Source organism: Manis pentadactyla, chromosome X (assembly GCF_030020395.1).
Source record: "Manis pentadactyla isolate mManPen7 chromosome X, mManPen7.hap1, whole genome shotgun sequence".
Lineage (NCBI taxonomy): Eukaryota > Metazoa > Chordata > Mammalia > Pholidota > Manidae > Manis > Manis pentadactyla.
This window is the reverse complement of record NC_080038.1, coordinates 115533362-115555523: the sequence shown is the minus strand read 5'-3', so window position 1 is coordinate 115555523 and position 22162 is coordinate 115533362. Positions and strand designations below refer to the sequence as shown.

At 37.6% G+C, this 22162-nt stretch overlaps 1 protein-coding gene across 7 annotated transcripts in view; it reads left to right on the top strand.

The window, feature by feature from the left end:
* Window positions 1–2406: 2406 nt before the first annotated feature.
* PLS3 (plastin 3) overlaps window positions 2407–22162 on the top strand; it is a 73665-nt gene continuing 53909 nt past the window's right edge. For 2 of the 7 annotated variants that reach the window (XM_036929947.2, XM_036929940.2), the window contains exon 1: window positions 2955–3118. The gene's annotated coding sequence lies outside the window, so the exon portion shown is untranslated. Of the gene's footprint in view, window positions 2453–2954; window positions 3119–15360; window positions 15408–22162 lie in introns of those variants that run through there. The other 5 variants (XM_036929939.2, XM_036929948.2, XM_036929943.2 and 2 more) reach the window with 5 other exon arrangements.

Genomic DNA, 22162 nt, shown 5'->3' with positions numbered 1-22162 from the left:
TGAGAAACCTCCATACTGCTTTTCACAGTGGCTGAACCAACTTACATTCTCACCTCTTGATCACCAACATCAGAAATTTTTTTCTGGATATGGCTCCCCAGGCAGGGAAACAAAAGCAAAAATAAACAAGAGGGACTGCATCAAACTAAAAAGCTTCTGCACAGTAAAGGAAACCAACAAGGAAACAAAAAGACAACCTACTATATTTGCAAATGATATATCCAATAAAGGGCTAATATTCAAAATATATAAAGAACTCATACAACTCAACATAAAAAAGCCACATAATCCAATTTAAAAATGGGCAGAGGACCTGAAAAGACATTTTTCCAAAGAAGACATACAGATGGCGAACCGACACCTGAAAAGATGTTCAACATCATTAGTCATCAGGGAAATGCAAATCAAAACCACAATGAGAAATTACACCAGTCAGAATGGCTAATATCAACAGGACAAGAAATAAAAAGTGTTGGTGAAGATGTGGAGAAAAGGGAACCCTCATACACTGTACATAAGCTTTTCTGAATAAGAAACAGAAAGTATAAATAGCATATGCATATGATTCTTATGATTTTGACTTATTCTAAATTCTAAAACTTAAAACCTAAATTAGAATAGAATATTCAGTTGAGTAATTGAGACAAATATATCCATACTCAAAAATTTAGCTTGCAGAGTCCCTTCATGCTATTGCTATGTCTATAAATTTAAGTTTAAAAGCAGGTGGAAGCTCTTCAGTGGTGACTCACAGACACCATCAAAGGTGGAAAACTGAAGGACCATGTTTAGCTTATCTAGCGATTTTGTGTAAGGCATTCCAGAAATCATACCAAACCTTGGGCCAATTATTGAAAGCCAGAAATCTCATTCTGGAGCCTATTGTAAATGTGTGTGGACATGCACTGCATGGTCAACTGAACACCAACATGGTGAAATCAGTATTTTTGTGCTGAACCAAACCTGACTCAGTATGCAATCTCTCACAACAGAAATTTAATGTTTCTAAAAGCATGAATGCCCTCTCATTTCTTTTTCACCTTCTGTGCCTTTCATAAGTTCTTCCAGTTGGTTGATCAATCATTAAGTAATATTTAACAAGGCTTTTTCCCAGTGCCAAGTCCTCTGCTTGTCTAGCCTTTAGGCAGAACTCCCCCAGTCCTTCCCATTTAAGAAGCCCTGAAACTCAATATACGGGTTAATGTCTCTAAGGAAATTCTTAATAGCAGATGAGGTAGGGGTTTCTTTACAAGAGCATTCAAGTTTTCAGGCCATCCTTAATTTAGCATGTTTCCCAAAGTGCATGCAAAATAGGATGTAACCGAACCAACTTTAAATTCTTAAAAAATTTCCAGGCACGGATTTCCTGAAACAAAATGTCGTCGACTGGAACAGGAAAGGGCTTGGACTTTCTCTTTTATAGCTGTCCCGCAAGCCAATGTTTTGACCTGACCCCGGAGAATTCCTCAATCTCTCGACCTCGGAGCTGATTTTGGACCTGGAATGAGCCAAAGGATTGGAATGTAGATAAGAAGGGGAAACCTCCGTGTGTATTAATGAAAGAGGTCAGCTATGACACGAAGGCAATCTCGTGAGCAAAGAAGAAAAGGTACTCTGGCAAGCTGGAGCATGTGTCCAAGTTTTCTCTGGTGAAAGGAGACGGATGAGAATCGACATCCATTATCAATCAAAAGAGGGGAACCACGTTACTTCCACCATACCTTCCCACCTCCACCTCTCACCCCTTTCCACATGGACAAACCCACCAGACAGGTGATTTTGGTCAACAGTTTACTTGGCACGAAGCCAAAGACATGGGAGTCCCATCCATATTCTCTGCTCCCTAGACCTCATAGGATTGGAAGATTGCTGAGGTTTTCCCTCTGCGTTGTTCTGCACTTGGGCTGAGTGGAGCAGACGAAACTACTAGTAATGTCTCTTCTCATGCCGAGATCTCTTCACGATTCGGAGAGGGACGGTACCCACCATAGACTTAAGTAGGGGCTTGGTGACGTTCAAACTCTGGTTCCCGACATTCTCATCTTTTCATTTATTTCACAAGATTTTTTTGAACATGTACTTCAGCCGGGCACTGTGGGCTTGCTACGTCTTCCTTAGCCAAGGAGTGGGCGAAACAGGCGCGGGGGACCAGCCTCCGATCCCTGCCGCCGAGTTAGAGTCCCCACCCCTCCGGGGCGCCCATCCTGAGCATTATTCTCCCAGCTCCCCACCCAGTTGATGTGACAGGCTCGTAGTCCAATCCCGTTCCAGGTTCCCAGGCCGACTGCTAGCACCACCCGAGCCAATGGCGACGGCCTAGGGGCGGAGGGGCTGGCAGGATGGGAGGGAGCTCTGGCTTTAGAACGGCTGCTGCAGAGATTCCGAGAGGCAGAAGTTGCCTGAGTGTGTCGGTTGGACGCTGTCAGGCCAGGTCGGTATTCTGCGACTTTCTGTAAGTGCTCGGCCCGAGGAGGGCGCGAAGGGAGCGGTTCCGTGGGCATGGGCAGAAGTGGGTCCAGGGAAGAGCATCTCCGGGAACCTCCGCGGGATCGTGCTTCGCGCGGGGGTGCAGGGGGCAGACGGGGAGGCTTGAGACCTCTCAGTCGTAGCCCTTGGGCGCCGAAGCTTTCCTTCGCTCAAGGATGGGTGGGAGTGACAGTGTTCCCCAGGACCACCACCCGCTGCAAATGCGTTTTCTGCTCGTAACTATAGAGATGGTGCTTTCCCAATAGTTGCTCTGAACTTGTTGCCAACCTCACGTACGAGTCCTTGACGCCAACCCTTGCCCTTTTCCCCTTCCGTGGGGCAGCCGCCAGGTGGAAACAGCGCGCCTAACTTCCCTCTGTCGTCCTTCTCCAGCTACCCCAGCTACTGCCTCCACCCCCGCTCCCCCCCACCACGCCCCGCCTCCAGGCTCAGGAAATCTAGGAGCCGGCAGCCGGCGACGCCTCCAGCTGCCGCTTGCCCAACCCGGGTGACTTCGCAGACTCACGCCGGCCCTGGGGCTCTGGGGGGTTGCCTTGGCCCCGGGAAAGGAGCGAGGCTCCCACTGCCTGCCTTCCGCCTGTTTCCCTGGCCATTAAGGAGAGCGTAGCGATTGCACCGCGTCTCCCTATGAGTAAGCACTTTTTTTCTTTCAGTAGCAAAACATCGGGCCATTAGAGCAGAACTTTTCGGTTCTCCTCTTCCCCGGTCCCGCGCCGCCTGTCAGCTCCCATCTCAGCTCTCCTGGCTCTGCAGCTCCGAGCGCGCGGTGGCAGCTCGGGACCTTTCAGGGCTCCCTGGGAGGCTGCGCCGAAGGGATGGCAGGAGGGGGCATTATCCCTTCCTCCCACGCGGCTGCACTTGCGGGCTCTTTGCTTTTCTCCGCCCGCAGCACTGAAGCTGGCTCTGGAGAGGCCGGTGGACCCCGACCACCCCCGCCCCTGGCTGCTTGCCAGCCTTAAAGTTGCCGCCGCCGCTGCTCCTCTTGTTTCCTGGCGACTCCGATGGCCCGGCTCCAGGGCAGTAGATGATCCCCGCTTGGGAGGTGGAGTGGGGTAAATGCTATTTGATACTTGGGATGCTTCTTGCCCCTCACCTGATCCGCTCAACATCCCTAGTGGTGCAGGAGGTTGAGCTTAGAACTAATTGGGTTGGCGAGCCTCACCATTAAGGTTCAGACAGTCGGGATGCTGGGGGTGCCCGGCCTGGTATGAGCGGTGGAGGGTGGGGAAGAGAGCCTGACCGACCACAGTAGGTAGAAAATGTAGGTGATATTAAAAGCTACGGAAAGGTAAGAACTAATTCCATTTTACTGGATGTCTCAATGTATTGGGACCCTAAACTTAGATCCTGGAGGTGCAATTTACAGTGAATTCCAACGACGTGGCCTAAGCCCCACACGTGCCAATTGGCATCACGCACCCCAAATCTGATGCCCCTAGGTTAATGGTCACATGACTTCTTTTGACTTTAAAACTGGATGTTTTGAATGTAATGGCTGAAGTCCATTTTCCAAAGCCTTCCCCGGACAAAAAGGAAGGGGAGTGTGAACTAGCCTCTACTCAAGAGACTTCTATTTGGATTTGGATGAGGGAAACAGAAAGGGAATTTGGTGCTCAGATTTTATCCAGAATAAAAGCAGGAGCTGTTTTAAAAATAAGGGCTTGAAATACGTTTGTGGTGGCACATACATTTCCCCTGTGGCCCTTCAATCTAGCTATGGCTTTCTAAATTTAAAAAATATCTTAGTAATAATTTTCTAGGAAAATTGCCCTTTTATTCATGCCCCATTTCATCCTTAAATAATAGATTTGAAGCCAGCTACTGCATCCTAAAATCCTAAGACAGTGTTTTTTGAAAAAAGGTTTTGTCCATATACCTGAGTCTGGCCTATATTCTAATGGAACTGTTCTCTATATTAGGCATCTGCTTGAAGGTGGTGGATCATCTCTTGACTAAAATTAACTTATTCGTTATTTGTGGTTTGGAATTAATGAGTCAGAAATCAGGCACAAAAACAGTGGACACTAAATTTGGTAAATCAAGCTGGTTGGGTTTTTGCCTGTCAATAATTTGGTAGAATAATGAGAGGACCCTGAAACAATTCCCATAATGACCAGTACTCACCCATGTGGCCCAAGTTAAGGTGCTGTTGGAAAAACGTGGCAGTTTTGCTATTCAGATTATATACTGCAAGGCATAGAAATGGGCAGAGGAATCTCTGAGGTCAGGAGTTTAAAAGCTTTACTTCTTTACAAAAATGGATCCAGTGATACATAGCCTTAAAAACAACTAGGGCAGCTAAATATAAAACTGGGAACATTTAAGAGATTGTAGCTTTGTTACGCTTTAGTCAAAAACCCTTTACTGCAGCAACCTCTCAGTGACTTGAGTACTTCATTTTAGTGCTGTGCATGGGTTTCTGAGCCTAAAAACTAGAACTACTTTAAAACAAATAGTTCTGACCCCAAGGCTAGCTTTGTGCACAGATTAGCTGGAAGTGGATTTAAGCGCCACCTTAATTAATGAAGTTAACTACACTGGTAGATAGACCCCCCTAGTGGAAGTGAGGTGATAATAAAATTTTAGATTGAACTCCTGATATTCAACCTCAAAAAAAGGAGAATACAACTATCCCACTAGGCTAAAGTGGTAGGGATTTTAAAAATTTTAAAAATATTGTTAACTCGTGTCACATCAGGATCATCACTAGGCTGTCGTCCACAGCATTCCATTGTCTTGGGGTGTGCATTCCTTTAAAACCACTGACTTCATTTTTTAGTGGTATGAACCCAGGTTTTTATTAAAATTAGGGGATTGTGAGTCTAATTATTAATTTCAACTGTTGGATCTAGCAGGTTATCAACCTCTTTCTTTGCCTTGGGTGGACAGCCAGACAAATTATGCCCTGCCTTGACTTATTACAGGCAATCAACATTGAAGTCCAAGGTCTCTAGTCTGATGCCATCATTTGGATTCCATTCCTAAAAATGTCTAGGCTTATGGCATTTGGGTAGAAGGATTAATTATAACAAGTGAGTAATATTTTGGTTGAGATTAAGTCTCTTCCACAAATGGTTACACGCACATTAAATTCGACTGTGACTATTTATACTGGCAGAATGTCAGTATCCAGGGCACTATTAGAAACCAAATGAATTTTGCTCCTAGGCAAACAGCATGACTGTTACTGAAAAGAAAGGGTGGTGTGGTCATAGTGTGTGGGCACTAAAGTGATTCTCTTTGGTGAAACTGACAGGGAAAAGGAAGAAAGTCTACCAGCCATTACTCCATATTCTGTTTTCAGCATTATTTCTATTTGCCTTTTCAAGAAATTTACTGACATAATATTCTCAGCACATACGATAAATTCATGTATTTGCTATTGTGTTTGGTGTAGTATAATATAGGTGGAATGTGTATGCCAAGCATTTTTGCTGTTTAATACAGATTCCAAAAGTAGCTGATATAAAACTGAAAATGAACATTTATCAATACATGACAACTTGGGTATCTGTTTTTAGAACCATTCTGTACTTGATTGTGTGACAGTTTTTCTTTTGGTAAAAAGTAATCCAGAGGGGGGAAAATTTGATCTGTGAAAGTAATAAAACAGTTTAGACGCTAGATCAAGTTTTGAATTATTCTAGAGAGTGATATACCATATAATGTATGTTCAGTGTGTTGCTGGAAAGCTTTCAAAAGCTTTATCTCACAATGTTGGGAGCTCTTCTAGACACCAGTGGTCAGAAATAGCTGTTTTTAGGTGTGATACAGCTTTGGTTAAAGTTATGGCTTAGAAATATAAGAAACTATCTAATCATGAAATGTCAGTCTCAGGAGAAGATATGATGATAATACTTGGGGCAACTTATTGTAGTTATAGATGTGAAGCAGTTTTAAAGAATTCAGTATGTTTAATAACATCTAATTTGCCTTATTCTTAGCCCATGAAAGACAAAAATCAGTGAGCATAAACTGTTTTAGGGATGAAAAAGCATTGCTGCTAATTGAAAATTAAAATACTAAGGGGAAGTATGTTGGACTTAGCTTCAGAAGAACGAGATTCTAGACATGGCTCTGCCACTGACTCGTGCAACCTTGAGAAAGTCCCTTAAAATTATTATATGTATAACTAATGTTGAATACATACATGTGCCAGACAACATGCATTTTCTCATTTATAAAATGAGGGTATTGCTCAAGGGTTTTGGTTTGCTGGGTTGTTTTTTTTCCAAATAGTCATAGTCTGGCTTATTTCCATTATATTTTACTTAACAGCTGATTTATCAAACTCAATGCACTTGCATTGAACAGCTACATACCTGTTGGCAAATTGGTGATGATCATCAGGGACTTATTCCATGATAAATGTCCTTTAAAATGCGAAGGTACCATTAATATCATTTCTTAGCAAGGATTTTTGGTGTGTTAAACCTACTCTTTTTATGTGATGAGAAAGCTTAATTTTTCTTAACAGTCTAGAAATTTGTTTGACGGTAAGAAGGTAGCGTTATTTATTGGAATGTAGGTGGAAAAGGTGTTGAGTGTGGAATCCAAGGTTTTTTAGTTCTCTACAGTTTGGACAGATAAGCCATCTTAAGTAAATCATGGAAGTTCTCTGTGTCCATATCTGGATTTTACTTTATTTGTAAGCCATCTGTTTCCAGTCTATGTATTTCACAGGCATGCTGAAAGGATAAGTGAGCTGTGTAAGGCTGGCTCTTCAGCAGACAGGTGCTACATAAATTCAAAGTCCTGTAGTAGGATATCATAGAAACACTAAAGCTTTAATGAGAGTTTACAGAAATGGTAGAATTCTCATCACTTAAGTCTTGCCACATGTCTGCAAATGTTCTCCAGCCACCCAATTTTATAAGCAAAGGAGAAATAAAGCCAGACAGAATATAATGAAAAATAAAAGAAATGGGTGACAAGAAGAGGATAAAAACCTCTGCGTAATACTTTCTTACATTTTTTTCCCTCAAATATTGTGCCAAGTAGCCTGTGAAAGCCATTAATGTGGTGGGTGGTTGTTCTGTTCTTTTGGGTTTTTTTTTTTAACCTCCTCAGGTACTGCTGCGCAGTTTGGTGTTCACTGGTAATCGGTACAGAATCTGTTGGCTCATCCTACTTCATTCTGGTTTTGTGATTGCCTGAAATAGGAGGTGTTATGTGGAACTGCTGATGAAAAACCAAGTGTTTCTCCTTACGTTTGCACTCTAAAGGGGTACAACATGCAGGAATGGAAAAGTGCATAATGTGGTAGGAATCTGTTTAAGTGATATGCCTTCAGTGACTCTTCTGTGAGAAGTTAATGCGGATCTTTGAAAAAGAAACATGTTAGACTAGATGACTTTGGAAGGGTCATTTTCAACCCTCCACCCTCAGAACTGTTAAGTTGGAATTAACTTTCAGTGTTTATTATCATCTTGCCTATTATGTGATGGTTCTTTAACTCTGTCAGTCATTCTTTGAGTCGTTAACCTTAAAAATAAAACTGTCCATTATTTCACCAGCAAAAATGGGTTTCTTTGGGAACAGCAGAGAATAGCAGTCCAGGACAAACAAGCTGTGGTAAAAGCACACTTATGTCCAGAGAACAAAGGAGAGGAACTGCTCTTTTGTAGAAGAAAGGGGATTGTTCTAAGCAGAAAGTCCAGTGGAGGAAACTGGGAGTCCGACCTCTCCTGGCTGCTCACTGGTTGGGTAGGGACAGTCTCTCATGGGCTGAGCTGGTTTTTGGGTGAGTGGGCAGGGTGGAGGCAAAAACTCTTCCCTCTTCCTACTGGGTGGTAAAGTAGCCAAAATAGTATGGGTTGTAAGAGGTCCTCCATCAACTAGGAGTGGTGGGAGTGACAGATCCCCCTGCAGGCCTCAGGAGGCCATATTGGTGAGGTTTTCCCTTTTTAATTTTATATGCATTTTAATTTTTTTGGATAAAATTGCTTTTGATAACATTTGTGGAAATATCATTTGTAAAGTGATAATACTTTATTAAAATGAAATACACAGAAAGCCCTGAGTTGATGGATTTTGAAATAACCTGACATTATATGACTAGTTATGAAGAATGGTTTCTTTTTGTCAATGGAAATTATTTTCTTTTGGAAAGTCTGATCTCTTATTTCTACCATCTCTGGTTTAAAAGACTCAGTAGCAAATTATCTTTTTGTGATCTTGTAACCCATTCCTTGAAAATATAACTGTTTCTCATAAGCTGTTTTGCTATCTATAGAATAAAATTTGAGGGCAGTATAGTAGCTTTGAATATTCATATTATTGTGTTCTACATTATATGCTCTAATTACATAGTGTTAATTACAAATTGACATTCTGCTATTGACACTAATACACTGTCTTTCATAGGCTAATGTAATTTTAAAATATTTTTTCAGTATTTCTTAATTTGTATATTCCCATTTTTGCCATTTCTTAACTGTTCTTTTTGACATTCTGGGGCTTGTATTTCAGGCCAGGGAGAATGACCATTTTAGACTGCAAACTGTTTTCTCAGAAGTGAAAAAATGGTAAGAAATAGTCCCTAGGGTATATCCTATTGCTGTAATGGTCCGTATGTATGATTTTGTTAATCTTCTGGAAAAGTGTCTTAAGTTTTGCATACTTAAGATGTTTTTAAATCATCTTACTTTGGATTAAAAAAATACAAAGTCATTGTGAAAATGTTAGAGGAAAACAAACGGGTTTATAAAAAAGAAAGTAAAAATTGCTTGTAATTGTATCACCTGTTCATGTTTTTCATCTATTTCCTGGTTAGAAAGTTAGATATTTTAAAAATTGGGATCATACTGTATATATAGTTTGTATCCCATTCTTTTCACTTATTACATTAGAACATGTTTTCATGTAATCATATACTTTTGAAAATGTTTAAAATCACCATTAGATATTCTGTATCATTGGTATTTCACAATTTATTTCACCAATTCCAGATTGTTGGAAGTTTATGCTGTTTTCATATCGTATAGATAATGCTTCAGTGAACATCTTTGGGCAGAAACCATTTTGTGGCTCATTATTTCTTTGAGAAATACTTAGAAATTGTAAAGATTTTTCTTTCTAAGGAAAGACTTTGACAGTCTCTGAAATTTAAACATTGGCTTAACAAAAGGAGCCTTGAAACAGTAGCACTCAAAAAAAAAAAGAAAAGCTGTTTTCCTGTATGATCTATCATATGTGACTCTAAACTGGAGCTGGTTTAGGTAAAGTAAATGTCTTGGGGATATTTGGTTTCCTCTGATCTAGTTAACAGGTGCAAAGCAGGATGAGGTAGAATCCTGTAGGGTACTACAATCATAGGAAGTTCTATTTTTTTAAAAAGGAACTGTTAATGTGGGAAGGGAGACAAGTTTATTTTTAAGTAGCCTTTAGATTTCAGTTTGCTATAAAACTCAGTTCAAGTATCAGACCTTAGTTGTGACCATAAACCTTCAGTATCCTCATGAAACTTTTAATCGTGGAGTTGGTTAAATGACTGTTGATAGGCTTTTAAAAATCTCAGTCTGTTAGTCTCTTAAATTACTTTGACATTACTCAATAAACTCAGAGTTTTAAATTTCATTCACGTTGCTTAAATAACTAAATGGAGATCCAGTAGTGGTAAAAATTCTGATGCCGCCAACCACTTAATTGGTGCCTAGTTTCAAATTACAAACTGCTAGCAAATACTTTGTATATTTGAATGACTCATTGTATGCTGCATATTGCTCCCTGAACTTATCCTGTGCTGCTTCACAGAGGCTTCCCTGATGTTTTTCCCCTTCTGCCAGTTCACCAGTCTCACCAAGGACCATGTTGGTCTGGGCTGGGCATTTCATGATGACCCAGAAGGGATGTGGAAGGTTTCTCTGACCTGACAACTTGTTCTTAACACCTCCTCCCCCCCACCTTTTCTTTGTAGAGGGATCATGTACATGCTATGTTTCATAGTCAGAATGGATTTTAGCATAAAATACGGGTTCCAGTGCTTTGAGATTTTATCTCTGGGACATTGGAAAAGTTCCTTAACTCCTCTAAACCTCAATTTCACCAACTATAAGAAGAGGATAATTCCACTTGTTTTCAATATCGTCCTTAAAATTAAATGAGAACATTTGAAACTTGCATATAGTAGGTGCTCAATAATGTTCCCATTTACAGTCAGTTAATGTCATCTTAGATGATCTTTGTTAATTATCTAGTTACAACTTCACTTCCTTCAATTCAGACCTTTTTCCTGAAGTTCACCATTCCAGATAAATAAGATAGTTTATTTTTGTGTGTGTTTTACTTAATGGCATTGTGAAAATAACTGCTTTCTATTGCTTTTTATTGTGAAGGAGGAGGATTTTAACAGTGTTCCAGATTGAAGAACCTTCTTGACTTAGCTAAGAAACCTGTTTACCATTTAATTTATACTTTTGTGAGGATATGTTATCTAGTAGTCAAAAGAATTCGATCTCATAGGAAAATTAGAAACATAGCTCTTTTAATACATTACAGACACCATTATAAACTCATTGCCACTAACAGATAGAGCTTAGATCAGGTTGAAAGGTAATAGGTAATGTTGATAACCTGGTTTGGGAGGAAGGGAAAAAAAGCTTGACATTCTTTAGTGTTTCTACAATAGGAGAAATAGTAGAAATGTGAATGTTAGAGAGTTTACCTTTGGAAAAACAGGAGAAAAGAGAAAAAGAAATTAGTGAAAATTTAAAATGCTGGGCAAGGCAGACCATTATAAATTAAATTACTATCTTTCCAAGACGACATGTAGCCTTTAGAAGTGGGTGAATCCAAAACCTATTAATCTTAAATTTATGATACCCATTATTTCCTTTGATGGAAGTTTCCAGAAACAAAAACCAGGAAATGATGAAGGATATTAACACATTCAACATGTATTTTGAGCAGTTTATGGGTCTCCAGTTTAAAGATACAGCTGAATCATTTTTACAAGTGGTTATAATTAAAATTTTATATTTTGTCTTACGATAATTAAACAAATATAACCACATTATCATTAAGTGTAGGTAATCAAAAGGTAGTATTGATAGATTTACATGTTTAACAAATATAACCCAGCCCATGAACCAGTGTTCCAGCATTAGTTGGTCCTCTGAGAAAAGCAAACTGGAATATATTTATAGATGCAAGCAGAAAGTAGAAAACTTCTCTAACCAGAGAAGATTTGTATAAAGATGAAAGGAAGGTTGATGTATCAAGTATCTTTAAATATGTATTATATAAAAGGAGCCGGTAGGCTATTTGTAAATAGGTGTAAAACTCAGGAAAACACTAAAATGTGCCCAGAGTTCTCAAGTATATGTTGAGGTAGTACAAAGTACAGATGGAGTAATATTTAGCCAGGGATAGTAACATGTACAGTGCCTTAATTAATCTATTTGTGGAATGGTTTCATCCTTCAACTAAAAAAAGTTAATTAAGACTGTTAGGTGCTAAGGCTGCAGAGATGGATAAGATACTCTTGCAGTCTAGTAGAAGAGAAAAACACAAAGGTAATGTTGGATTTCATGAAACCTAAAAATATTCTTACATGAGAAAGTGAACTTAAATATGGTCTTTTTTCTCCACACATAAAGTAATTTCTAAATTTAAGGCTTGTGTGAACAAAGACATTCATTTACAACCCAATATAATCAAATCTAAACTAAGAACAAATCAAGTTTAAACATTGTTATTTCTTTGCAATAATTATTGCATCCTAAAAAAAGTGCCCACTGTGAGTTAATTTTACTTAAATAGAACATTGCTCAGTCTATAAATGAAGGTCAGCAGACACCAGTGTCTTGGAATAAAATAGCCCTTTGGCAAGAAAATGAGCCACACCCCATTTAGTTTTTACAAAAATAAAATTCTTTCCAGCTTTACTAAATTGTAGATGTTGTGCACAGCATGTAGTTCTGCAGTAGTTGGTTCTGCAGCTCTGGAAATACCATGTATGCAGGAGCCTAGATAAACATTGGCCATTACCTGCCAATGTGGCTCTCATACTTTCTGTAGTATAGTATACTGTTAAGTTTTATCTGACTCAAGGACAATAGCAAGTAACTACAGGTGTAGCTGACACCTTAACTTCTTGCCTTGAACTTCTCTATTGTCACAGACTTTTAAATGTGCAGGAAAACCCAGGATTCCAAATCAGATCATTGTTTGATTTTGATGGGAGAGGATCAAATGTCTGGATGTACTATGTCTGCTGTATATGGTCTCTTTAAAGACAGTACTAAATTTCTGCCATGTATCATGGAAAAAACCATGCTTCTAGGGAGAAAGGAAAAGAAACTCTGGGGGGAAGCTCCATTCTCCTACTTCACAGTGCTCCTGGCTCACTATAGGTATCTCTATTTAAGTTTAAAAAGAGTGAAAAATAAATGGCCATAAATGCTTCTTTCTGATAGAGTAAATTGTGAAAACCTAATCAGCAAGTTTAGTAACTTATGAATCACATTGAATAAAATGCATAATGATGTGAATCTACAAGAAGACTAAGCCAGGCAGAGAAAAATAAGTATCAAATGATTTCAGTCAACTGTGGAGTGTAAGAACAAAGAAAAAACAGTAGCAGACTCACAGAACCCAAGAATGGACTAACAGTTTCCAAAGGGAAAGGGACTGGGGAGGATGGGAGGGAAGGGAGGGATAAGGGGGAAAAAGGGGTATTAGGATTAGCATACATAATGTAGCGGGTGGGGGGGAATATGGGGAAGACAGTATAACACAGAGAAGACAAGTAGTAACTCTATAGCATCTTACTATGCTGATGGACAGTAACTGTAATGAGGTATGTGGTGGGGACTTGATAATACGAGGAGTCTAGTAACCATAATATTGCTCTTGTAATTGTACATTAATAATAGCAAAATTTTAAAAAATTTTTAAAAAAAGAAGACTAAGCAAATGACTGCTTTGGTTTTCTTTCTCTATTAGTTGCTTTAAATCAGTGGTCGAGTGAATGTGACAGATGGCACTTTCATTGGGAGAAGTGCTGAACTTTAGAATCAAAAAGAGGAAATTGGGGCATAATACTTTTTCACTTCTTAAAGTGGTTTTATTGAGATATAATTAACATTCTATACCATTCATGTAAAGTCACAGTTCAGTGGATTTTACTGTACTCACAGATATGTACAACCATCACACAATTTTCCAACGTTATTATCATGTCAGAAAGAAACCCCATACTCTTAGGCTGTCACTTTCTTTAGCCCTCCACCTCCCCAGTCCTAAGCAATCACTAATCTACTTCCTGTCTCTAGATTTCCTGATTCTGGATTTCCATATGAATGGAACATATATGTCTTTTGCAACTAGCTTCTTTCACTTAGCATATTGTTTTCAAGGTTCATTCACATTTTATCAATAATTTATTCCTTTTTAGGGTTGAATAATATTCCATTCTATAGATGTATCACAGTTAGTTTATCCATTATTTCTACTTTTGGCTATTATAATAGGATATGTTACTAGAGGTGGTACTGAGAAAATAATATTTCACTTATCACTACTCTGCTGTTAATATAAAGCCTTGCTTTGATAGATTCTGAGCAATATTGATTTCTGCATCTAAGCATAGCTAATTTTTTCTTGTTTCCTAATGCTTAGCAGCTTATATCATCAGTTTGTTCCCAGTACCACTTATCTGATGTCCATTTCTATAATTTTGTCATTTCAAAAGTCTTACTATTTTTACCTGAATAATGTAAAGTCTGTAAGAGTGCATAATTACCTTTTCCAAACTTATTGTATAATAGATTTATACAAAATTCCTTGTTAATACACATTTAATTAAATACCTACTATAAAGAGCAAAGGTAAGCATATAAGTAGTACAGAAGGAAATGATAAATACCTTGAAAACAATGGTTTGAATCAACCTAAACATTAATGAGCATATCTACTTATTTTTTAAGTTTACTTTTCAATTATGAAATAAATTCATAGAACAAAATTCAGGAGCTATAGAGAGACATAAATAAAAGAAAATGGAGCCTCTTGCCTCTGTCCCCTATTTCCCTTCTCGGGAAGTGACCATTAGTACTAGTTTATTGTGTATCCATCCAGAAATATAATATTGAATACATTTAACACTTGACATTTTCAGAAGAATTTGGTGTTTTAAATTTAGAAAGTATGGCTTAAATTTGTGGGTTTTTATCTTTTCACTTTTTAGGGGTGAATATGAGGATGAGAGATTATCAGTGGATGATAAAAAGAATCACCTTAAGTTTCATATCAGAGTTTTTCTCTCAAGTACCCCTGACCCCAGATTCATCTGTGTGGCATCAGGTCAAAATACCTAATGACACCTAGAACCCAACTCTGCAATTATTTTCTGGATCCAACCCACATGAAAATTCCTGGACCAAATCTCCTTACTCTTACAGGCAGTTAGTATCTTGTAGACCCATTAGGAAAGGATAGTCTTCCCTGAGAGAGGAGGGCTGTAGTTTAGTCAAGAAAAGACAATTTCTAAATGGGGAGACCCATTTAGAACTTCCTGTAAAATTACTTAATTCATTTAACAGGCCTTTATTAATTAGCCATGTGCCAGGCACTGGTATCCACTAGGATAAATAAAACAACGTGCCATCATTTGAACTGAGTCTAATCCAGCCATTGCTTTTTACAGATGAGGTGACAGAGGTCTAACTGATTTTAACTTGCCCCAGCATGAAGTGGTCCAGGACAGTGATGAAGGATGGGGGTCTCCTAATATCTAATCCATCACGCTTCTCCCCATAAATTTAAACACCACATCTAGAGTCAAACTTTGTTTAATAGAAATGCCTCAGCCTCCTTGAATCAGCTTATACTAACTGATGTTTTCTTTCAGATGTTAACGGAATGGCAGATGCCTCATTAAAGCTGACATGAACTCTGAAACTCACTTCACCTATAATGTAAGCATCTTGGTTTTAACTTGACCAACTTTTCCACAGGTAATGGAAATTCATTACCAATGGCTTTACAATGGTAAATTATTTTTCTAAGCCATATTTTCAATCCAAAGTTTCTTATGCTAACAAAACCATAGTCCTAATAACTGATTTGAAAGAGTTTCCTATATTGTAATGCATCCAAAAGATTTTGAGAACCCTACTGCCAACATATTAGATATGCATTGTAGGATTTATCACACTTTATCTTCTCAACTGGATTTTATCACTCTCAGAAAGCCAGTATTTCCCCTTTGTATTACTCTTCACCAAGAAAAAAATTTGTTTCATTTATTTATTCATTTACACAGATACTCACTGAACACCTTTTATATAAGTCAGGTACCATTCTAGCCACTGGGAATTACACCTGTGACTGAAACAAACAAGCTGGCATCCTACTAGGAGGAGATAGAAAATAAACAATAATACAATATATTTGATGGTAATGGGTTATGGAGAAAATTAAGCAAGATTAAGAGTATAGGGCATAGAACAAGGGCAGTGCCATTTCAAATCTTGTGGTCACAGAAGGCTTCAATGAAGGGAAGATATGTGAGGCAAGACATGAAGGAAATCAAGGAGTGAGCCACATGACGATCTGGGGAGAAGTACAACTTGAACAAGTAAATATTTCTAATAACAGATACCTAAATTGTCATATATTGATGGGTTTTAGCCCAGAAATCCACCTTTATATCAGCTTTTTCTTTTAGTATTGAACAGAAATATCTTTCACCCAGATCACATATTCTAGTGGAGTCATGAATTGACCATATATGCTAAAGCTATTACATCAGTAGTTAATGTCAATAATATTTTGGAAACATTAGTGTGAATAACATTTAAGACAGGTTATGGAATTATTGCAAGTAGATTTTCTTGCCTTTCCCATATCAATTTAATTATACAGTTAACCCTTGAATAACACAGGGCTTGAACTGCATGGGTCCACTTTTTGGCAGATTTTGTTTCAGTAAAGATATTGGAAAACTTTTTGGAGATATGCAACAATTTGAAAAACATTTTTTCACAACCTTACTTTAGTGTAGGAATATAGTATATAGTACACATAACATGCAAACTGTGTTTATCAACTGTGTTATTGGCAAGACTTCTGGTCAACGGTAGGCTATTAAGTTTCAGGGAAATCAAAGATTATATGCACGTTTTCCACTGCACAGGGGCTGGTGCCCCTAACCTGCCATATTGTTCAAGAGTCAACTGTATTATATTCTGTGTTTAATCCTGAATTCGATTTTTCAGTGAAACTTTTCATTTTGTGATAATCATAGACATGTACTTGTAAGAAATACCATAGAAAGATCCTGTGTGCAATGTACTCAGTTCCCTAGAGTGGTAACCCCTTGCAAGTAACCTTGCATAGTACAGTATGAAAGCCAAGATGTTGACATTGATACAGTCAAGATGTGGAACAGTTTCGTCACCACTAGTAACTCATTCCTTACCCTTTTATAACAACACATCTCATTCCTCCTTACTCTGCCATCTCTACCCCTAGGAGTCACTAACCTGTTCTCCATTTCTATAATTTTGTCACTTCAAAAACATTACCTAAAGGAAATCATAGAGTATATAATAACCTTTGGGGATTAGCTTTTTTCACTTGGCATAATTCTCTGGGGATTCATCCAAGTTCTGTATATCAATACTTCCTTTTTATTGCTGAGTAGTATTACATGGTGTAGATGTACTATAGTTTATTTAACTTTTCACCCACTGAAGGACATCTGGGTCATTTCCAGTTTGGGCTATTACAAATAAAGCTGCTATAAACATTTGTGTATGTTTGTGTTAGCGTATGTTTTCATTTCTCTGAGACTAATGCCCAAAGAGTGCAATTGCTGGGTCATATGAGAGTTGCATGTTTAGTTTTACAGAAACTGCCAAAATATTTTTCCAGAGTGACTGTACCGTTTAATCTTCACCAGCAATGAATAAATGGTCCAGTTTTTCCACATCCTTGTCAGCATTTGGTATTGTCATTTTTTTTTATTTTAGCCATTCTGATAGCTGTGTACTGATATCTCATTGTGGTTTCATTTTTCATTTCCCAATGGTTAACGATGATGACTATCTTTTTATGTGTTTATTTCCCATTTGTATATCCTCTTCAGTGAAATCTCTGTTCAAGTCTTTTGTCTGTTTTTCAATTGGGTTTTTTTTTATGTTGAGTTTCAGAGGTCTTTATGTATTCTAGATAATAATCCTTTGTCAGATGTGTGGTATACAACTATATTTTTCCTAGCTTGTCATTTCAGCCTCTGAACAAGGTCTTTCACAGAACAAAAACATTTACTTTGGCAAGGCCAAATTTATCGGTATTTCCTTTTATGGATTGTCTTTTTGTTCTCATGTCTAAGAGCCCTTCAAGCATTGTTCCTGAAGATTTTTTCAAAAAAATTTTCCTAAGTTTTATCATGCTATGTTTCATATTTAAATCTGTGACCCATTTTGAGTTTACCTTTGTGTAAAAGTTATGAGGTTTTTAGGTTGAAGTTCTTTTGTTTTTTTCTTTATGGTTGTCTGCTTGCCCCAGCACCGTTCCTCCACCGATGTGCTTTTGTGCCCTTGTCACAAATCAGTTGAGCATATTTGTGTAGGTCTGTCATCTGCCAATACAACACTGTCTTGATAGCTCTAGCTACAAGGTATGACTTAATACCAGGCAGGGTGATTCTACCCACTTTATTATTCAATATATTTCACCTGTTCTAACACCTGTTTCTTTTCACATGAATTTTTAGAATAAGTGGACCTATGACTACAAAGAACTGTGTGAGGATGTTGATAGGAATTGCATTAATGAGTTAGAAGTTTGAGATTGCTCATGTAATGTTAAGTTAAAATGGTAATTCCATTAAGGAGGATAATTTTAAGTTCTATAATGTCATTCTAGGCTTTATTTTCTAATGTGCCTATTTTTATGATTTTTAAATCATTGAATGAATATTAATGGGTCATTTTTCTTCAGATGTAATTTAGATGTCTTTTTTAATTGCCAAAATTGTAAATTTTTTTCCCCAAAGGAATGGCACATTTTTGATTTAGGTATATAACTTTGAAGTTCTAAATCACTGGTCTGTTTTCAAATTTTTAAGTGTTTTAAAGGGATACTTCCAGAATTTTTAAAGACACCCCCACCATTAGCCTATTGTTCTGCCTGAAGGAAAGTATGGTTTACCTCTTCTGTTGTTTCAAACAAATGCATTTCCCCAAATAGCAAAATGCCACTAAAGCAGTAGGATTTAGGGTATTGGAGTTTGAGGTACATTTGTTATTCATGAATAGTAAGTCAAAAGTTCTTAGTTGAAAACTTTTATGCATTCTCATACTTTGATTTTGCAAAAATCTTAAAAATTACAGAAAGAATCAGGTAAATCTCTTAATTTAAAAAGGATACTTGGAAATGTACTATTAGGTGTAAAGAAAGGAGGGGACTCTTAAACTGATCAGGGCTGAAGAGGAAGGAAAAATGTCACCTTCTTGCTTTTGGGGGAGGGAGAATGAATGAGATCATGCTTTGATTTCTGTCTTGCTTTCTTGAAATAAAGCTTTTCCATCCTTCTTTCTGCTTAATGATTCAGGGCAGTGGCACCAAAAATATCTTCTGGCTCTCTTTCCCATCCTGTTTATATTCCAAATTGGCTTTTATTGCTTTAAGAAAATATATCACTGGTGGCCTATAACATTATGAATATGGTATTAAGTTGTTAGACTTAGAAAGCAGGAATTTGAAAAGCAAAGTCCAGTTATACTACCTTAAATACTGTTAGCAGAATTACTTCTCAGTAATGAAAACTGCCCTAAGTTATAACGTATGGCATATAGTTTTAGTGTAATCTTTACAGAAGTTTACTACCACTAATATCAGTGGTTTGTTTCTTCCCCCACCTCTTCCTAACTTGTTCAGGTAATAGTCACAGCTACAGCATAACCTTTCCTGTAATCAAAAAAGGTGTAATTTAAGGAAGAATGCAGTGTAATGGTACTCATCATAAACATATTCCAATTTCTTTCTTCACATATGAGTTATCTGCTTTTTTTTGTTTATTTGCTCTAATGAGATACCTTTAAAAGCTCATTCTCTGAAGCTGTAAATGCTCAGAGCCAATGAGCCTATGGCAGTCTACCCTATCAAAAGAACCCTGCTAATGGCTTTAGCCAGTTTCTGAAGTAACATAGTACCAGGAAGAGGAACAAACTGGAAGAGGGACAAAGGTACCCCTGTATGGATGATGTTTTGCTAACGAAATGATTTTTAGCAAGTGAAGGCCACAAAAACCATTTGATCTGTGGCAGAATTAATTATAATGAGACTTTGTAGCTGTACCAGGTAACAGATTGCCAAACAAAATATTCAGCAAACAACGCTGGTCAGTTCCAATTCATTCTCTAGAAATCTGAATCAGCATAGTGTTATGTTAATGGATTCAGCTCCATCTTCAAAGAAATACAACTGGGGCATCTCAGCAAAAATAAAATAAATATTTAAGATCTTTGGGGCATCTCTCATATGTTTGAATATTAAGGGCACATAATCCTTTCTGAGACTATGTTATTTTTGCAGCCAGTCTTAAGGATAAATCTACATTGTGTTCAGGATTCTGTGTTGTGCCAAACCTAACAATGACCATTATGTGTAGAAAATAGCAGTCATTGTTGCATTTAACTCCGTTCACTGGGAGATCAAAAAAATTTCTTTGTAATTAAGCTAATAAAACTTTAATGGCAGCATAATCAAAGAAATTAACATAATCAGGGAAGAATGGTAGAAGCAGAAAGCATAGTGCAATTGTTGGATTATCCCTGGTAAAGGAACCCTAAACTATAAAGCTGGGGACTGTTTACTTGTCTAAAAATTTTCAGAAGTATACACACTCAGAAATGTGGATTTTTCAACTAGACCTTTAAACAGGATGTTCATGACAAACTCCCAATGAAATGGAATTAGTTTGTGTTGTTTTGAAAGTGTTCTGTATGTGCTTACAAGAATTACATGGAAGAATTACAGTGATAGAGAGTTCTTGATGGTTCTTAAAGTGAATACTGGCAATGTTAAGGACATTTTATTAGACAATGAGACAAAATTTTTCTCTGGGAACATGTCTCCACAAAAATAGCAGAAGTCAGAAAATATTTCACATGTAAATGCATTTGAACCCCTTCTTGAATTCATTTAACACTTTGAAGTGATGGCAACATCTGGTAACAAGTAGAAACCAGCCTCTTATAAACTATGGCTTCATGTTACCACTTCGTCTGAATTAGTCATTTAAAGGGGTTTTATAAGTCTTCCTAAGAACTGACAAGGTTAATCTCAGACTAGGGCAGGCAGGCAGGAAATGCTGAAGCCGCTCCTTCTTTTGAAGGTTTCGTTATTCTTTGTGAGGTCAAAAAAATAGTCGTTTTAAAAGTTAGAAAGCAAAAGCACTGTTATCTTCACAGCAAACTGAGATTTTTCTGTCTTTTTTTGTTGGGCAAGTTTGAGGGAAAACTCGATAAAATTCAGAATTCTTTATACTTTCCATTACACTTCTTTAATCTGAACTGCCTTTATTTTCTAAAAATGAAGCATTAAAAACATCCATTCAATGGCCAGATATGATCATAAGTTCCATGCCACTAGAAAGATGTTAATTACCATTTGTTTGGCCAGAGTAGTTTTCAGGAATCATCTTATTTTGTAGTCACCCAATGGAACAGGAGTAGATAGATGCCTTTTATGTTTTTTTGTGTTAAAAGTAGTGAAAGTTTGCTGTTTTGTGTAATAAACCACTATAGCAAATGACAGTGAGTTTAATTCCTTTAGGATGCAATGTCATTATGTATTCATTTAACACATATTTAGTAAGTGCCTACTGTGTACCATTCTAGATACTGGAGATAGATTGGTGAACACAGCAGACAAGTCACTGCCCTCATAGAGCTTAATAAATATTAAATATCGAAACAGTAAAGCAGTTTAAAATTATTTAGTGCTACCACACAGCTTTTAAAGACTTTCACTGAGTGAGTTTTGAGAACTCTGGCACATTTTATCTGAAGGTTGAATAGGGAAGAATTTACTGTTTGGAATATATATATATATATATATATAGCAATAAAGTGGAAGGTGATAATTAAATATTTGACTTTTTGATTCCCACTTTTATTTTTCATTTATCATCAGTGTTATAATTAGACCCCTCTCGTAACTGAGGGGCATTACTAGTTGAACTGTAACAATGGATTTAATTTGTGTGGAGGGAGGTGGTGAAAGGACAATAGTATCACTGGAAATTAAGTATGACATCTGTAAACGTTGTCTTCTGTCATTTGAAGAATTATAGAACACTTAACGTATTTAGTATTCACCATGAAAAATGAATGTATTACTCAGTTATTTTTGCCTATGAGAGTAGTACTAGAGCTGACTCAAAGGAGATGACATGATGGTTCCTGTCCTGAAGTGAAATAAGATGACGCCTTGTGGTGGAAAATGATGTGATCATGCCCATATTTGCTCACATCTCTTGTTGGTTTCCTTTTATAGAGGAAAACCAGAGTCTCATTTCTTACTTTTTGTTTCTTTTTTGTACTTTTGATGCCAGGGTTCTTGTTTGCGGAGCCGAAGAATGAGCTTCACAGTCAAGGTAGGAGAGCAAGGTACAGGCTTTTATTTAGAGATAAAGTGAAAGAACAGAGCTCCCAGCTCA